General features: G+C 39.6%; 1 protein-coding gene across 1 annotated transcript in view; it reads left to right on the top strand.

Moving 5' to 3' along the window:
* LOC149228206 (uncharacterized) overlaps positions 1-18,299 on the top strand; it is a 60,489-nt gene extending 42,190 nt beyond the window's left edge. The window contains exon 2 of the transcript XR_016247846.1: positions 18,161-18,299. The gene's annotated coding sequence lies outside the window, so the exon portion shown is untranslated. The remainder of the gene's footprint in view (positions 1-18,160) is intronic.
* Positions 18,300-20,420: the final 2,121 nt, after the last annotated feature.

The raw sequence follows: 20,420 nt of genomic DNA, 5'->3' as shown, positions 1-20,420 counted from the left end.
AAAATGAAGGAAAATTATTATTATTAGTTTTGGAGCATGGGTTTCATGCTCAAGGTCTTTTATTTTATAGGTCAAGCACCCATTGAGTGTTTCTAGGGTTGGTCCTAGGTCAAGAAGTCAAAAGATTCATTGTCATAAGTTGAAGACCCCATCAGGCACATTTGAACTTGTAAAGAAAATTATTTTTGTCCTTAAAGTGTCAAAATACCCTTCAAAACCAAGTCGGCTTGGAAGTTGGCAAGTCGACCTAATTTGAGGAGCAACGTCCACCTTGAGAAGCCTATATAAAGGAGGAAACTTGACCTCCTTGGATCACATTCATCACTCACTCATTCAAGCAAAGGAGGAAGAAGAAGAAGGCAACAAAGAAGGAAGAGGACGAAGGAGACTTGTCTTTGGGCTATTTCTCTCTCACACGTGCGAAGGAAGGCTAGGGTTTTTGCAGCTAATCTAGGGTTTTCTTCTACATGTTCGATCTTGAAGAAGGAAACGAAAGAAGGTCAAGTGAAGGTCACAAGAAGCCATCCTCAAGCTCCAGAAGGAAGAGAAAGCCAAGCGAAGGTCTGAGGAAGCCTTGGGAGGCTAAAAGAAGCTCACACATGTGGCAACAACAACTGCAGGAGGGCTGAAAATTTCAGGTCTGCAGTGAAGGTCGAAATTCTGCAGTTGGGGGTCGAAGTTGTGCTACTTGAAGAGATTTGACTTGAACAAGGAAAGCACATTATCTAGAAGGGTTGGACTTGGTCTTGGTCTTGGTCTAAAGATCTTGGAATTCGTCAATTGAAGAATCTATAAGGAAGAGAAAATATTTGAGGGTTTTCGTCTCAAGTGGAGAGGTTTTGGCCCTGGCTTGCAACATATATTATGTGTTCTTGTTCTTGTTTTTGGTAGCTGTTTGATGATATACAAACTTAATAATAAGTAATGAAACTAATAAGTAAGAAAAAGTAAAAAGACATCACAAGCAGTTATCAAGAAAAGAGAAATCACTCTAATCATTACCCTATAAAATCTTAACATGGTATCAAAGCTAAGGTTGGCAGAGGGCATTATGAAGATCTCTACTACATTGAAGAAGTTTATAAAGAAGTGTTCAAAGGTAGCAAGTCATCTCAAGAAGGGTATCAAAAGAGCATGGAATCTCCTATTTACTCCAAAGAAGAAAGTAACCAAGACAAAGGACGAAGGGCTCTTCTTAGCGCTCACTGGCACATTTCAAGATGAGAACATTTGGGTAATTGATAGTGGAGCATCAAGGCACATTACCGGGCATCATAAGCAACTAAAAACATTGTCAAAAGGAAAGTCTTCTTTACTCCGTAGAGCTTGGAGATAATAAGAGCTATGTTGTGAGAGGAATTGGATCAACCTTAATAAAGCTGGAGAATGGAGACAATATTCATCTCAACATCCTATTTGTTCTAGGTTTGCATAAAAACTTACTCTCCATTTCAAGTCTTGAAGATAAAGGTGATAGAGTGGCTTTCATTGATGGAAAAGTTGTAGTATGGGGTAAAAATTCAATCATAGAAAATGCTAGAGTAATTGGGACTCGTGAAGGAAGACTTTACAGGTTGCTATCCCCTCTTGCTCAAGCCTTAGTTCACATTGAAATCAGTTAATGTGAACTTTGGCATAGAAGATTTTGTCATCTCCATTTCAAAATTCTTCAAACTCTTAAGTTTTATAGTAGATGGAATCCTCGAACTAAAAGAAGATCACGAAGGAGTATGGAAAGGATGTGCATTGGGTAAGAACACCAGGAGACCATTTGGAAGTATTGCTTCACGGTCAAAAGAAATCTTGGATCTTATTCATTCCGATGTCTGTGGTCCTATGACTCTTAAATCACTTGGAGGTCATCTATATTATGTCACATTTATAGATGATCATTCAAGGAAGACTTGGGTTTACTTAATGAAATCCAAGGATGAAGTATTTACTAAATTTCAAGAATTCAAAGCTGAAGTAGAGAACCTTACAGAAAGAAGAATCAAGATATTAAGATCCGATAATGGAGGAGAATATACATCCAAGGAAATCATAACTTTCTGTAAGGAGTTTGGGATTAAGAGGGAGCTGATAGTCCCATATAATCCTAAACAAAATGGAATTGCAGAATGATAGAATTGATCCATTGAAGAAAGTGTAAAGCAATGTTTTTTTTTTCTCAATCTGTCTACTTCTATTATTATACAAAAAGATTCAAAAAGTTACAGCAAGGCCGTAGCCTTGAAAATCTTGCCATGAGATTGACAATTAGCCCAGATGAACACATTCCAAAATTGGTGGACTTCCTTCTGTTGCGTCTTCTCCTAAGACTCGAAACATTGCGAAACAGGGACAAGCTGAGACAAACAACCATTGCGCTGCTGTACAACGCTAAACAAGGACTTTCAGACATACAGACCCAAACAGTCGACACAGAGACATATAGACACATACTATGACCTGACACAGGCAGAATTGCGAGTTTCAAAAACAGAGTAATGCGCCTACTTCTTAGGCTGCCGAGAGCAGAATGCCATACAAGATCAGTCATCATCCGTAGTGTAGGGTTCCTCCACTACCCTGCACCCAAATTGCAAAGAGTCTTCCGAGTCTGAGCGAAGGACCACCGAGCCGGTTGGGACTCCCTGAGCAGGCTCGCTTGGACCAGCAGGGGCAGCTTGAGTCGCCAAGGAGGAGCTTCCCATGACCGGGCGTTGAATATCAATTGGAGGCGCTATCCCTTGTTCTGGCGGAATTGCTGATGTGCTGCTGCCTGGCCGCTGAGATTTTCACAATTTTCTATAGTAACAGAAACTAAGAAAGTGGAATTGGCAAGAGTGCAGGGGATACGATAACGGACTGTTGGATGCGCCGCATGCTCACATTCAACCATCCTTCCACGCCCGTGACCTCTGCCTCTTCCAGCTCTGGTAACATGAGGGCGGTTTTGCTCAGGTGCCAACTCGACCGAGGAAGAGGGGGAGATGGGGGCAGACCTCTGAGTGGTGGCACGTCCACGGGAGCCTCCACGTCTGCTTCCCATTCTAGGACGCTCTCTCGGCATTGCAATATACAGTGGATTAACAAGCGCGCAAATACACGGAGGGGAGTGACTAACCAGAACGTGAGCCCTTTGAACTTGAGCGCATTGCCTATGAAACACTCTCGAGCCTGAAACAGAGACGGAATTGGGCACTGAGAGTGAATGCCCCTGAGCTACCAACATCACCGCAGAGGAATGCGAAGAGGCCGCAGAGGAATGCCAAGAGACCGCAGAGGAATGCGAGGAGGCCGCGGGAGCACAAAGATTTTGAAGCGCCATTGCACAATTTACCAGGAGGTAGATGGAGGAGTAAAAGAACCGCATTAAAAACCCTGCGTGAGACCAGCTCACTCGTTCTGCAAGGTACCTCGTGGCGTGCATGTGCTGACACCTGCCCATGTGAAACGCCACCTTCGTACCATCATGCCAATTGAACACCCACATCCGGGAAAGTGTAAAGCAATGTTACATGATCAAGATTTACTGAAATTTTTGTGGGGTGAAGCTATAATGACAACTGTATACATACAAAATTGAAGCCCTCATAGGTCTCTAGATAACATGACTCCCGAAGAAGTGTTCACTGGGAAGAAACCAATCGTAGATCATATTCGATTTTTTGGTTGTCCTGTCTATATACATATACCTAAGGAGAAAAGAAAGAAGATGGATCTATCTGCTATGAAGGGAACATTTGTGGGCTACAATAACTCTTCTAAGGCCTATAGGATCTACGTAAAGGAAGGACACCAATTAGAAGTTAGTCGAGATGTAATATTTGACGAAAATATTGCATTCAAGAAATCAAAGGATCGCCCTATGGACTCTGATGATGAAGAACTTCTGGTATTCAAAGAAGTTACCAGGGAAGAAGTAGAATGAAACCATGAAGATGAGTGTCCCTGTGAACCAATGCAATCTGTGGTAATTCCTGAAACTAGAAAAAGAGCTAACTGGTTGAAGTCCACACTTCTAGATGTAGAAGGTCATGGAGCAACTCAAGGTACATTCAAGGAAAGCAAGAAGCCCAAACTATATTCTGGGTATGCAGCCTACATGACAAAACTAATTAAACTAGAGCCATCCACTTTTGAAGAAGTTATCAATCACCAAGAATGGAAGAATGCCATGAATGAAGAATATCAATCTATAATGAAGAATGGAGTTTGGGAGATTGTTCCTAGGCCTGAAGACAAATCTGTGGTAACTTCCAAGTGGCTCTACAAGATCAAACATGCAATAGATGGAAGTATTGATAAATATAAGGCAAGATTTGTGGCTAGCGGCTTCTCTCAACAAGAAGGCATCGATTATGAAGAGACATTTGTTCCAACAACAAGGTATACAACTATTCGTTCGTTGTTCTCTTGGGCAACATTGATGGGATCGAACAGCCACTAAATGGATGTCAAGACTGCGTTACTAAATGGCACAATTGATGAGGAACTCTATATAGAGAAACCCTTGGGATTTGAAATTAAAGACAAAAAGGCATATGTTTTCAGATTGAAGAAGGCATTATACAACCTCAAGCAAGCACCAAGGGCATGGTATGCTAGGATGGATGCATACCTACAAAGATTAGGCTTCTCAAAGAGTTCTACTAATCCAAACCTTTATATTAGGGTTGTGAAGGGAGAGCTGGTAATCATTCTTTTGTATATAGATGATCTTCTCTTGATAGGTGTGGAAGGTCAAATTGAAGAATATAAGAAGCAACTAGCAGCAAAATTTGACATGAAGGACCTAGGGCTGATGCAGTACTATTTGGGACTGGAAGTCTAACAAGGACCCGATGAGATCTATCTAAGTCAAGGAAAGTATGTGATCAAGATGTTGAAGAGGTTTGACATGATGGATGACAAATCAATGGAAACCTCGATGATCACAAACTTGAAAAGACGAAGGAGTTCTGAATCAAGCCCTGTGGATCCTTCCAGGTATAGGAAATTGATTGGCTCACTAATTTTCTTGGTGAATACTCGACCAGACATATGTTTTGCAGTAAATATTCTTAGTCAATTCCAAGTGGAGCTGAAGCATGATCATTAGATAGCAACAAAACATATACTAAGATTTCTGCAAGGAACAATCCACTACTACCTAAAATATGATGGGAGGAATGATGTCAACTTGATTGGATATACAAATTTTGACTGGGGAGATAGTGAGCAAGATGGAAGGAGCACTGCAGGAGGATGTTTTAGTTTGGGATCCTCCATGATCTCATGGATGAGCAGAAAGCAAGATACGATTGCTTTGAGTAGTACTGAGGCTAAGTACATTGCAGCCTGTGAAATAAGCAAAGAAGTTGTATGGTTAAGAAAGCTGCTATCAGACCTATTTCAAGGACCAATGGACCCTACAGTGATAACATCGGTTGTATACGATTGTCTAAAGACCCAATGTTTCATGGAAAGACAAAACATATCAACAACAAGTATCATTACATTCGGAAGCTAGTCCAAGATGGTGTGCGACAGCTACAGTATATCTCCACTGATGAGTAGGTAGCTGACATATTGACAAAATTTCTTCCTAATAAGAAGTTGGTATTTCTGAGAGACAAGCTTGGTTTGGTTGATATATCCTCCTTGATTGAGAGGGAGAGATAGGCACATCATTCTTGTCCTCACTTGGGAAGACAATATGGAGGATTGGGTAAACATCTGGCATCTGATACTCTTTGAGGATGTGGTAGGGCATCCAAGATAAGAGTAATCATGGACCGATATTCTTTGAGGACTAGCTATCCAAGATAAGAATAGTCTAAAGAAGGTCATACTCTGTGAACACCCGGGTGGGGTATGTACCTTGAGAGACAATGATGATGGTGTCTATAAATCATTGGTCTTGCCAACATTGTGCTCTGATCTTGTGGAGAGATAGAGCTGTTAGTCAAGGCCTTGCTATATGACAACGCTGGTTGATATGATGCTAAAAATATGGGTTACCAATCCGACTCTTTTTATGAAATCTCTTCAGATTGAGAATGTCCATGTACCATTTATGAATACCTCCTTAGTTAAGAGGTAGTGTTGAAAAATGTGTAACTAGGTTCGGTCTTCATAAATATGAAATGCACTTTTGATTTTTGTAAATTGTAAAATGAAAGAAAAATATAATTATTATTTTTGGAGCATGGGTTTCATGCTCAAGGTCTTTTATTTTATAGGTCAAGCACCCATTAAGTGCTTCTAGGGTTAGTCCTAGGTCAACAAGTCAAAAGTCATTGTCATAAGTTGAAGACCCTATTGGGCACATTGTAACTTGTAAAGAAAATTATTTTTGTCCTTAAAAGTGTCAAAATACCCTTCAAGGCCAAGTCGGCCTGGCAACTGGCAAGTCGGCCTAATTTGAGGAGCAACGTCCACCTTGAGAAGCCTATATAAAGGAGGAAACTCGACCTCCTTAGATCACATTGATCACTCACTCATTCAAGCAAAGGAGGAGGAAGAAGAAGTCAACAAAGAAGGAAGAAGACGAAGGAGACTTGTCTTTGGGATATTTCTCTCTCACGTGCAAAGGAAGGCTAGGGTTTCTACAACTGATCTAGGGTTTTCTTCTACAAGGTTCGATCTTGAAGAAGGAAAGGAAAGAAGGTCAAGTGAAGGTCACAAGAAGCCATCCTCAAGCTCCAGAAGGAAGAGAAAGCCAAGTGAAGGTCTGAGGAAGCCTTGGGAGGCTAAAAGAAGCTCACATGTGTGGCAACAACAACTGCAGGAGGGTTGAAAATTTTAGGTCTGCAGTGAAGGCCGAAATTCTGTAGTTGGGGGTCGAAGTTGTGCTACTGGAAGAGATTTGACTGGGTTTGACTTGAACAAGGAAAGCACATCATTCATAAGGGTTGGACTTGGTCTTAGAGGGTATTGGTCTTAGTCTAGAGGTCTTGCAATTTGTCAATTGAAGAATCTATAAGGAAGAGGATATTTGCGGGTTTTCTTCTCAAGTGGAGAGGTTTTGGCCCTAGCTTGCAGCCTATATTTTGTCTTTTTTCTCTTCTTGTTTTTGGTCGCTGTTTGATGATATACAAACATAATAATAAGTAAAGAAGCTAATAAGTAAGAAAAAGTAAAAAGACATCACAAGCAATTATCAAGAAAAGATGCCCACGGGGCTTTGGATTGATGGTGAATGGGTGTACTGTTAAGGCACTCCTTGCGATAGGTCACCAGTTCAAATCCCCCATGGGTACTTAGGATAGTCTTAACTAGAAAAAAAAAATAAAAAATTTTATCAAGAAAAGATAATTCACTCCAATCATTGCCCTATAGATTTCTCAACAATTTGTTCCCTCCTCTTTGAATGGCTAGGGTATATCTCTCAATACGGAAACCCCTCCTCACTAGACCAGCTTGGGTGGACCATTGACCACCAAAATAACCCTCTACATAATATGGGCTCTCACCAGTGTTTTAAAAATGGGCCGGTTTGAATCGGTATCCGGTCAAACCAGCCAGTTCATTAGCCGACCTGGTCAAACCGGCAGAAAAACCGGGTGTAATCCACCTCTTAGCCAAAAAATCACATAAACCGGTCCTAACTAGCTAGTTTAGGACGAAACCAGCTGGTTTATGGGCAAACCAACCGGTTACGTCCTAAAACGGCCAGTTCATGCCAAGGCCGCGAAGGACCCACACAACGTAGTTTAGGAAGGTTCCAGGGTGTTTTGGAGGGACAATAAGGGTTGTTTCCCTCCAAAGACACCCTCTCCAAGCCTTTAAAAGGAGCTCAACCCCTTCATTTGCTTCACACATCTCATTTGGAGATTTTGTGAGTTTGATTGTGAGCTTGCAGAGTGTTGAGTTTTCGCTGGAGTAGTGGAACAACAGAGTTTGAGTTAAGTAGTAGTCATCATGCCTCCAAAAGCCAAGGATACTGCATGGGCTCATTGTGATATGATTGATGGCAAAATGATTTGCAAATATTGCCAAAAATCTATTGGAGGGGGGTGTTAACAGGTTCAAGCAACACTTGGCTGAGATAGGAGTCCATGTAAAGCCATGTCAAGCACCAAATGAAGTAATAGGGCATATTAGGGAAAAATACCTGCAGAAGTTTGAGACTCAAGTCACTGAACCAATAGAGAAGTTTGTGACTCAAGCCGTTGCAAAGTTTGGGAGTTGAGACTCAACCAATTGAGTTTGATCATGATGACTCATGAGAAGTTTCAAGTGATAACAATGATCACTATTATCATAGATTCAAAGTTGTAGTAGGCCAGTGGCCCCATAGTTTGTAGGCTTTGTTTTGCACTCTAGAGGCCATTTAGAGCCTCATTGATTATATATTCTGTCGCTGATATGTATTGCACTTGGTGTGATTTTGATATATTCACCTTTACATGGTATATATATATGAGCAAACATTGCATATTTTGTGTCTATTGGTTTGGAATCATAGTTTTAAATCTTAAAAATAGTTTTTTTTCATTAAAAAATAATTATTTAATGTAATTTTCTAAAGATCAGTTCATTTAGACCTGACCAATCCTGGTTTGACCGGTTTCAGTTTGAAACCCGGTTTATTAGGTGGACTGGTCCGGTCACCGGTTCTGGTTTTTAAAACTATGGCTCTCACGTAGACAAGCTCCAAGAGCTCAACTCAACATCAACGAAACTATAGTCCCAAATGCATCCCTAAGGAGTGAACTCTCATCTCCTTTAATAATCATGGACTATCGGAATACCATGGGTCATTCGAATCAATGTTGCATGAAGCGGGGGTGTTTTTTGGAAGTGAAGCGACAAAAGCATCATTTTCCAAAAATCCTTGGAAGTGAAGCTTCCTAGAAGTGTCTATATATATATATATATATCATTGCATTTATATTCAAAAAAACATTCAGAGTGTGAAATTAGTTGCAGAATATATCAAAGCATTCATATTATACATAATTCAAGATAGAAATGGCATTCATAGCACATTAGTGATTAATTCGAGCATTAACCATCTAGAATCTAGATTATCTCTCATCTTGTCTAGCCTTTTGCCTCTATTTTGATTCTCTAGGGATATTAGTCAACATTGCCCAATTTTGATCAAACTGCCTAATCCAAGCCTTATAATATGATAGAAAATTTTTAACATGCTTGATCAATGATTTTGACTTGAGTGAAGGGTACATTTTTGCTAAGGCCATGACAAGGGAGTTCAACAATCAACACCACCAACACTGGGGTACATATAGGGCTTGGTGCTCTTGATTAAATTCCAATCACATACCCTCATACATGATATAATCTAGCGAAATGCCACAATGCCATTGATCATGAAAACTGTTGTTTGTTGAATTTTGAATGGGATATAAAATTCTATTTTCTCCAAATGAACTCTGATGAGGTTGGAACCACTCTCAAACATCCTAAGTAAGTCATTTCATGGTAATGTTAAAATTTAAGTAAAAAGATGAAAATGAAAGATAAGGAGAATGACACTTTTACTTTAAGAATTTAACATTACCATTAGGTAGCATCTAGGAAGCGTCTAGGAAGCATCATGGGAGCACCTTGGGAGTGTTTGGGAAGCATGGTTTCTCACATAGCAGTTCGAAAATTCCGAAAAAAGCTGGGTGAAACCATGCAAGCGGTTTTCAGCACTGTGGTGGAACCATAGTTCGGACTTGCAGCATCGTGTCAGAACCGTCGCAGTTCCGATTTTCATAATCGTGGCTCCGCAGGGGAGGCAAAGCTGGCTTTTGAATCGAGGGTCTGTGGTTTTGCACAATGTTGCACAAAGCGGGGACGTTTTTTGGAAGCGGGGATGTGGAAGCGCCAACTCCTCAAAATCTAGGAAGCAAAGCGTGTTAGAAGCATCTACTATATATATATATTTATATTTTTTTGCATTTATATTAAAAAACATCCAAAATACCAAATTAGTTGTAGAAGATATGAAAACATACATATTTTTACATAAATCAAGATAGATATGGCATCCATTGTACATCAATGATTAATTATTCCAGCATCAACTATCTAGAATCTAGATTCCTCTTCTCTTGTTTAGCCTTTGCCTCTACTTCAATTCTATAGGGATATTAGTCAACATTGCCTAATATTGATCAAACAACTTAATCCAAGCCTTATAATATGGTAGAGAAAGCTTAACATGCTTGATCAATGATTTTGACTCGAGTGAAGGATACATAATTGCTAAGGCCATGACAAAGGAGTTAAACAATCAACAACACCAACACTGGGGTACATATAGGGCTTGGTGCTCTTGATTAAATGCCAATCACATGCCCTCATACATGATATAATTTAATGAAACGACACAATCCCATTGATCCTGAAAACTGTTAAGTCTACTAAATTTTGAATGGGATATGAAATTTTATTTTCTCCATATGAATTCTGATAAGGTTGGAACCACTCTCAAACATCCTGAGTCATTTCATGGTAATGTTAAAAATTAAGTAAAATGATGGAAATGAAAGATAAAGGAGAATGTCACTTTTACTTTAGAATTTAACATTACCATTAGGGAGCAACTAGGAAGCATCTAGGATATGAAGGGGCACCTTGGGAGTATTCGGAAAATGTAGTTCTTCACATAACAATTCGAAATTTCCAAAAAAAAAACAAAAAAAGCCCTGCGGAACTGTGTGAACTGTCCACCTTCTCTCGGATCCGCTCGCGATCCACAGTGAATACATGCCCAAACCTCCACAGATCCGCATCCGCGGATCGGGCCCCACGAATCCAATTTTCTAGGAATCGCCAAAAAAAGGCGGAATTGTGGATCCGATTTTCGGATCTGCGGTTTTGCCAAAGGATCGTTGGCGGATCCGTACGGGACGTGGTTCTGCCTCCAATTCCTTGGGGGGGAGACAATGCCTGCAACACTGGTTTCGCTCGCAGTTCCGCATAGGATGCAAATTTGGCTTTTGAACCCGAGGTTCTCAGTTTCTCACAAGACACGAATTTGGCTTTTGAATGGGGGGGGGGGATGGTTCCCGCAACACTGATTCGAATACCATGGGTCTTTTCCTTCTTTAATTAAAGTGACTTATAATATATTTTTTTTCTTTAGTCATTTTTAATTAATTATTTCTCCCATAGCCCATAATTAATTTTAATTTGTAACCCAAGATATTGAGATACTCTCCTTTCCCAGTGTCTGGAATAAGGGACCTTACAATCCTCCCTTCTCGAAATTGCTTGACCCTAAGCAATTTTAAACTCGATACTAGGGTCCCAAATGAACCTGAAGAATTTTTGTTGCATCACTGAGATGGAATCCAGAATCTGTATACCAGGACCAATTCCTGGATCCAAAATGAATGTGGAAGGCTTTGTGAAACTCCTGCTACATCAGTACTAGCGATTCTTATGCCTCCCGCCTTCCAGTTGTGCTCCTCTACTTGGTCAAGCTTTGCCATACAAGGGAATAATCCAATTGGAACCTACTGCCAAATAGGGAATCTAGCTTCCCCAGTGTCTGAACACTCCAATTACATTGTACCCCTAGCTAGAAGTAATCTCCCATAAGTTTTCCATTTGATAAGGTAACAACTCATGATCTTCTTCCAGTTTAACCGCTGGGGATCTCTATCATAGTAGATGTCAACTGCCACCATAACACCTCTAAAGTCCCTAACTTCGCGAAGAGTGTCTCTCTCACCAATCATCGACAATCCCTGAAACAGAACACCACGTTCATGCTGAGCTAATGTGATTATAACTAAGATGCCACTATGCCATAGCTCTTGTTTTTGCATCTCGATATACTTGAGATCCTGCTCAAACGTCTTGCAAGCTTGTATCCCTAGTTCCTCGTACCATCCATCCATTGTCTTCTCTCTATGTTGGCTGAGCAATAATGTGCAAGGTTGCTCATTATCGCATTTCTGTTCCCCCGCAATTGTGAACTCCACATGCTGCGAGCCTTGCTTATGTACCTCTAAAGAGGGTTGTTGAATGTCTCACTTTCCGCTCTTGCTAAAATCAACTCAAGGGCATGCTTCTGTTGCTGTCTTCTCAGATGTCTTAACTGCTCCTCAATACTAAAAGGCTTGATAACTGACCTTGCATGCATGATCCTCCATTCTTCAAACTCACTATGCTTCTTCAATATTGCGCCCTTTAGCCTTGAGTTTTTCCTTTATTTCTAAGAGGTCTCCTGCAATCTCTTGCAAATTTGCAACTTCTTTGTACCTGTTTAGTTTACCCATCCAATCTTGGGTGTCACTGCTTCCATCATCCTTCTGTGTTATGGTTTATGTAGATGATGAGGATGATGCTTCACCAACTCTTTCTTCTTCTATCGGTTACTCATAAATTGACATGTTTAGGGTATGGCATTGACCCCACGCTCCACAGTTTCACCTATTCTTTTGTCCTTAGCACCCTTTGACTGCAAGAAATATTTTCCTTTACCAATTCCTCGCTAGTGACTAGTTGTCCTCCCTTCTTGCTGTGATGGACAATTTTGCTTCCTTCCCTTTTGGTTCTTACCCTTGTTTGCATAATGTGTGACCTGCAACCCCATTGAATTTAGCTCACTTTCAATTAGTTGTCTTTTGAACCATTTAAAGTTGAGCTCAATCAATCTTCCTAAGACTTCATGAGCAATGGATGAAACAACTTGCCCTTCCTCCAAATAGCCAACACCTTTGATTGCAACTACTTGCAAATGACATCATCAGCACCTAAAATCGAGACAAAATCTTTTGTATGCTAGCTTTTACAATGCTCATATGATCTTCTTTGATGTTGGTGAAGAAACAATGGAATATATGGAAATCAATTTACTGCAATCTAGATTGATCATAATGGCACTCATTCTTGTTTTGGCCACCATATCCAAGATCTTGAGTTTCTTACCAAAGGTAAGGTCCTCGATATCATGCAATCCTTGGAAGCTCTCCACAATCAGTTGTAACACCCTTCTTAGAATGTCATCGTTGTAGGGGGGAATAAGAGTAGTTATCCTTAAGATCTCACAGAAGCAAGAAACAACTACAAGTCTTGCCTTCTAAGGATGTTCCATAAACTTGTGTTGGATCAAGGCAAGCATTGATGGCTTCACTGCTCAACTTAATATTCTCCAATCAGATTGTGCTACTTTGGACAAGCATGTGCTTAACTCCACCAGTTTAGAGACATCATCCCTTGCCTTCATAAACTTCAAATTTGATCCAAGTACAAACAACCAATTTCCTACTTCCTCTTATTTCTTTTGATCCCTTTGTTGCTTTTGTTGAAGAGTAATTTGGAACCCATTGGAGAAGGGTTTGTTGATTTGCCTCCTTCTTTGCTCCATTAGAATGTCATTGCCCAAAGATGTATTGTTGAATTGCTACATTCTTTTCACCAAGCTATTTTTGGCATTTGTGATGCCTTCTAGGGCCTATTTTACTCTATCGTTCATGAACTAATAAACTTGAAAAATTTTTAGATTCCTCTTTCAAGGGTTTTGACAAACACTTCGTAGGAAAGTATTATTTTACCATTATTAGGGTTTTCTTGAGAAAATTATGGTATGAAATTTTCCTTAAAAAAACACTTCCATACAATTTTCACAAGTTCATACAATAGAAATTACCATCAACTAATTGCAAAAAGCCCAAAATTTAGATAAAACTACTGCAACTCGGATGATAATCTAATGGAATTCTTGGAGGAATTTTACAATAATTTTAAATGCAAAAACTTGAGTGATGGATTTTCCTCCTAATCTGATAATTCGGCCCAGAGGAAAGACCCAATTTGACCTTTTCTCCAATGACAATTCAACCTTCAAATTTAGGGCAAATCGATTCACTTAAAATTCCGCTGATTTGAGTTGTTTCAGAATCTAGATTTGTTTGTAGCCCTAAAGAAGAATAACTCGACTTTAGTAGTTTACCAATTCGACATCCACAACAACCATTTTACACTGAGTGATTTATCTCCTTGCTCGACCCGATTTATGTTCATGAAAACCCAAAATGGAACTTGGTACAATTGTTTGCTCAGAATGTCAACTAGACGCAACAAATTAACAATTCGTCCCTCTTTATTCTTTTGCTTTCAACCCTGATCTTCTTTGGTCAATGGCAATTCAGCTCTGCTAATTACTAAACTCGCCCTCAACAATTAGAATGATTTTTCCTTCACGCTTGGATACACTCGGTCAACCAAAAATCATCCAAAACGCACATATACGCTCGACCTGCCTCAAACCATCCAAAATGCACAAGCCTCTAAGCGAATTCGTCCCTCCACAATGGGGATTCCTTTGTCCTCAAATTCTGCCTTTCCCACGGTTGATTTAGTTATAAAGTGTTAGCTCAACATAGTCGACCTTGCCCCTTGTCAAACAAATAGTATCGAACCTCCGTGAAACAACGAATGCAACCTTCAACAAATGCAACGATATAACCCTTAGTTAGATAAAGATTGCGTCCCACTGTAGGGGTTTTTTATTTTTAAGTCGACCTTCGTGAAACTGATTATCTTGGTTCAGGCGAAATGATAATTTCGGCCCTTACAAAAATGTTGATCCTAAATAAATTTGACCCCCTGTTTATTCAGTGGAGTCCCAACTTCAATTTGCCCAAGCCTCGCACAAAAATTGATTTGGCCCAGACTCAACTCCTACAACAAACAATTCGGCCACAATTCACTTGCTTGCGCTAGGGTTTCGACCTGCGCTAGGGCTTTTGACTTCTTCTCTGTGGGTAGCCCTTAAGGCTGTTCAAATCGACTTGGATTTCAACCTGCATTAAAATTTCACTTCAGAAATAAATGATAGACCTTCAATTGATAAATCCCTTAGGTTGGCAGGGAAACCAACTTTGATACCACTGTATTATTCCTTTTAATTATTTTCTAAAATTTTCAGTAAATATTCTCTTCAAAATTCTTCAAAAAATTTACACGAATAAATTTTGTTGCAAATTTAAATAACACCATGGCACTTTTGCAAAAACTTAGCAAGAAAAATCACAGAGAATATTTATCAGAAACTCAACCATATTTTATTAACTGGGATATGATATTACATGCCAAATCTGGATCAGAATCTGTTTTTTTTCCATAGATAAACATGCGTAATTCTATTCATCAAAGAAGAATGAAATTACATTTTGCATATGCGAAAATGCATTCCAGAGATACAGATTGAAACGATAGCTAATATGGTCGGGAAAAAACCCAAAAGGGCCAGCAAGAAGACCATTCTAGCTGGAGATTTGCTACACATTGCAAACAAAAATTTAAACCCTAGGGTTTGCACAATAAAAACAAACACTAGGGCTCAATAAAGAAACCTTGCACAGTAGAAACTACAGAGCCGAAACCCCCAAATACATATGGACCAAGAACAGTCTAGAAACTAACAAACAGGGCGCAAAGGCCCGCAAACAACACAACAACACCACCTAAGCTCATAGTTGCATGAAACGCCACCAGAGAAAGACTAGGCAACAAAGACAATAGAGATAAACATTTGCACATAGAAGACCAGAGCCCCTAGACAACATGTGGACAGGTGCCACACCAATGAGGCGAAGGTGGTAGGGGCAAAAGCACAAGAAACAACAACCACACAAACCTCTAGAGACAACGAGTCCAAAATAGGAATGACGAAACGCCACCCAGGAACACCTCGAGAGCAGAGACGACAAAGGCGATGGGGCACAAAATCCACTCAAGCAAGAGCTAGGAGTGACGACATCTAATGACGAACACCCGACCGACAAGGGTAGTGGCAAGAACTAGGTCGCAAGGGAACAACTACACGAAAAAGGGGGCATTGATGGCTAGGGTTCCAACCATCGAGCCCCCTCCCCCCTCAATGTCGAACCCCCTCGAGTCCTCTTTGTAATGCATGCACTTACTCGTGTCATCAAAACATGTTAAAATCACCAACAAGATATTTGAATGGTTGACTTTAGCTCCTCCACGTTATGCCCATGCAAGAGATCTGATTGACCTCTTCTCACAATCTCCATGTTAAGCCCAATGAGAAAATCTGATTTGATCCCTCTTTGAGTGTCTAGGGTATATCTTTCAATAGCAAAACCCCTCCTCACTAGATCAGCTAGGGTGGACCATTGACCACCGAAACTAACCCTTTACATAATGTGGGCTCTTACCTAGACAAGCTCGAAGAGCTCAACTCAACTACAACAAAACAACAATCCCAAATGCATGCTTAAGGAGTGAGCTTTCATCTCCTTAAATAGTCATGGACTATTGGAATACCATGGGTGAATACCGTGGGCCTTTTCCTTTTATTTAAGCGATTTATAATATTTCTTTTTTGTTACACACTTTTAATTAATTATTTCTCCCATAGCCCATAATTAATTTTAATTTGTAACCCATGCTACTGTGATACTCTCATTTCCCAGAGTCTGGAAAAAGGGACATTACATAGTGCTGGTAGATAGATAGGAGACCAACTCCAAGTCCTTCTCGAACTTTGCTGCAAACTCATCAACTTGTGTTGATGCTGTTTTTGTTGCGACTTCCCATTCCCCTTCTTGTTCTCCAAACATTGTGGTGCATAATGCCCATTTTTTGGCAAATGAAGCACTTGATTTTGCTCAAGTCCTTGCTTGGCTGTGAAGTTGACTCCCCACCTTTGATTTGACAAAACACTTTACTTTGCCTTTCTTGGCTTGACTAACCAAGGCTAGGTTCTCCTCTCCACTTCCTTGCCCGTTAGCCTTAGACTCTTCTCAAGCCTCTTCCTGGATGCAATTATCCCAAAGGCTTTCCAAATTGGGAAGGTGTTCCCGAGAACAGATCCCCTTGACAAATGATTCCCAAGACTTGGTGAACCCATTTAGTGCCACATTCACAAGTTTTGCTTCCTCCACTTTTTCTCCAGTTGTTGCAAGTTGATCATGCACTTGGGTGACCTTCATGAAGCAGCTGCTCACATTATCTGATCTTGACATCTAGATGGATCTTAATTTATTCTCTAAGATCATCTTTCAGTTCACATTGTTGCTCTAGAATAAATCCACTAGAACCTTGAACATTACCCTGGCTGTCTTCTTCTCCACCAAGTGAGGGATCAAGTGGCCTTTCATGGCATCCATGACGATCCTTTGAGCTTTTATATCTTCTTTTCATGGGCTACCAACAATTTTGCATTTGTTGGTGGCTGAACGTTCTTATCAACAATTTCCTAGAGATCGTTCTCTTTCAACAAGGTAACCTACTAACCCTTGCCTTGCAGCATAGGAAATTAAAAACCCCATCTAACTTGTTCTTAAATCTGAGTTTGGTTTCTGCCATCATTTAGATCTGAACAAATCAATTTACCGTGTGCTAATTTCTTCTAGCACCGTCAAGAAATTACTGTTGGTTTTCTACCCTGCAATATTAGAAATCAGCCCCTCTTCTTCATAAATGCTTTGATACCATGTTAATTTTCTCACCCCAGTAAATGACAAATTATTGCCTAGCAAATTTCCTTGTTGATTTAATTAATTTCTCAGTCTGTTGAATAAAATGTACTGCTAGGATTTTAACTGGTAAATTTCATTTTTAATTTTCAGTGAAAGTAAAACAAACAACCAATTTTATGCACAAATAAACACGCAAAATTTGCCCTTCAAAATTCAGCTTTTCATTCAAATTTCTTCCAAGCTTACAAGGGCTTTCCCTACCTGGAAATAATCAGCTCACTAAGAAAATACAAGCTACACCTACACAATATATAGAAATTTTCAGGAAAGTTTCTGAGCACCTATACAGGATGTATGGCCCTCTGACATTGTTGGATCAACCCCCTTACTATTCAAATCTGCTGCTGCATCTGAACAGCCACACGTGTGGTTGTACTATCTCACACGTGACACCTGCACACTGTACGGACTGCTGTATTCACACCTTCCACCTGCACAAGTGATTGGCGGCACATATGGAACTGCTTGGCCTCAACTAAACCCTCCTGCTCTCCCATGTGTGACTTGGCCTGCTATTTTTGTTGTGCAGAAGTTCTGGGGCTGATTCCTTGCTGTATAATTTTTTTTGCTGTTTTCCTTTCGTTGAATTTTGTAGCTATGGTCAGTCGTCATAATTAATATTTTAACCCTTGAAATATATAAGACATGTTCTTCATGTTGGTTTCAAAAGAAAGAATTTTTAATATTTGGAATTTGAATTTTGGTTCCAAAAGGATCAAGTTGGCCCTCCCAGTGTCAATTCGGCCCAGCTTGAAGGGAGACACCCATTTGGCCACACTCAAATTGGCATTCATTCTCTCAAATTTTGGCATCCCTTTTTGGATCATCTGAGGCTTATTTCGGATCACAAGAGGGATGGGGTTCTGCAGCATTATCTGAAGAAAATACAAGGACAAAATCTGAGGCTACATGGAAGGACAAAATCTAAGGAAGGCCAAAATTTGTGAGGCACAAGAAGACCGAATTGCTGAGGCTATTAAGAGCAGTTTGACCAGGTGTGACCAGGGCTATGTTATTAATCAGTTTGACTTTATGTTTGACTTGAAGAATTAGATGTATCTCTGTTGAACTTAATAATTTCTCTAAGGAAAAGGTTGTTGGGTTTTTCCCCCATGTGGGTTTTCCTAGGGTAAAATTCTTGTGTCTCTTGTTTGGCTGTCTTTTTATTATCCTACTGTCTTCTATTGTTTCTACTGTTGAGATCTTCTATGTAATTGCTTTATGATGAATGTGAACACAAGAATTGCTGAGGCTATTAAGAGCAGTTTGACCAGGTGTGACCAGGGCTATTTTATTAATCAGTTTGACTTTATGTTTGACTTGAAGAATTAGATGTATCTCTGTTGAACTCAATAATTTCTCTAAGGAAAAGGTTGTTGGGTTTTTCCCCATGTGGGTTTTTCTAGGATAAAATTCTTGTGTCTCTTATTTGGCTGTCTTTCTATTATCCTACTGTCTTCTATTGTTTCTACTGTTGAGATCTTCTATGTAATTGCTTTATGATGAATGTGAACACAAAAAAAATTAACTTAAGAAATCATAAGAAGTAATATCAGCTAGAAGTAATATGAAAAATCAACACATTTGGCACTTGGATGAAAGTCCTTCACCCAATTACTAAGATTTCCTTCTCTCACTAATGTTTCTTCTCCCTTAGCCTAGCCTTATTTTTACAAGTTTGAGTTATGGCTAAATCAACAACCATAATCTCCAAAGTGGTTGACAGTTGAGATTAAATCTCAACTTCACTTGAGATCAATGGCTGTTATTTAGCTAATTCACCAATGTAAATAACCTTGCAATTCATTAAAGTAACTCACCATTCTCATTAAAGAAATTACTTTAATAATTGAAGTAATTGCTAAGGTTAAGAGTCAATTAGACGATTTCCACATGTCCAGACACAGACCTGTGTGGAAGTATATGTCTGAGCTACAAACTTTAACATGCCACAAGTAAACATAAGACTCCCAAGCAGATGAGATGCCTGTTGAACTTGAATTTTAGACAAATGTACACCAGTTGGCTTTGCTTTAGAGGGAAAATAATTTTCAAGGCAGAATCTTCAATTTTTAAGAATGCTCACAATTATAGTGATAGAAAAACATTAGTAAGAGCTAGTTCTGACAAGTTCCTCTGACCATGCAGGCACTTCTGACATGGTCAGTCTTTCATTTGGGTCATGCCTAACAGAAATCTCTGCAATATCATCTATTCTTAGTAGAGGCTTTACATTTCTTTGTAAACCCACACTGCCATCTAGAATGACTGTTGTCACACTGATCAGCGGCACTGCCCATTCGATAATGTTGGGTCGATCAAAATCCTTGTCAAATTCTTTTCTTCCACTCAGAATCTATCTTAAAACCTCAGCAAATCTATACACATCACTCTTCCCTATAAAGTAATATTAATCAATATAGATAGCATCTCCGTTCTGGACAGGAGAAGGCAAACAGTACTCTCTAAATAAAGTTAACCCAAAATCTGATATCCCAGGAAGACATAGCTTATAGCTTCTCGCATTAAGATGATTTGTAACACTTACAAATTCTGACAGTCAGCAATGATTTAATAATTTGGATACATGAAAGTCCTAATAACATACGTTCTTATGATCAATCATGATTTTAGATCATACAAAGACTGCTAATACTGCATCTGTTCTCATCCTCTAAAGTGCAGGGGTAACAACTTTCCTCTGCTGTTGAAATGATTGCCGAGTATCATGTCCATGGAGATATTGGATGAAAACATTCGGGTCTTTTCCCAAAGTACATTATCAGGCCACAGCTGAACTTCTAGAGTTTTGAAATGGATCTGTTGCTGTGGCAATACATATTGTAACAATAACAGCTTTAAAGATATGTAGAATCCAGTTCATTCAAACGGAAAGATTAAATTGTTCCACTAGAACTGCTGAAGCAAGTTTGTTTATTTAATGCACACTAAGATCAAAGGTAAGCATTCTGC

This window comes from Pinus tabuliformis, chromosome J, assembly GCF_031772625.1.
Source record: "Pinus tabuliformis cultivar Carrire ecotype Pingquan chromosome J, CPIR1, whole genome shotgun sequence".
In the NCBI taxonomy this organism is placed as follows: domain Eukaryota; kingdom Viridiplantae; phylum Streptophyta; class Pinopsida; order Pinales; family Pinaceae; genus Pinus; species Pinus tabuliformis.
The sequence above is the reverse complement of the archived record's forward strand: the minus strand, read 5'-3'. Positions and strand labels throughout refer to the sequence as shown.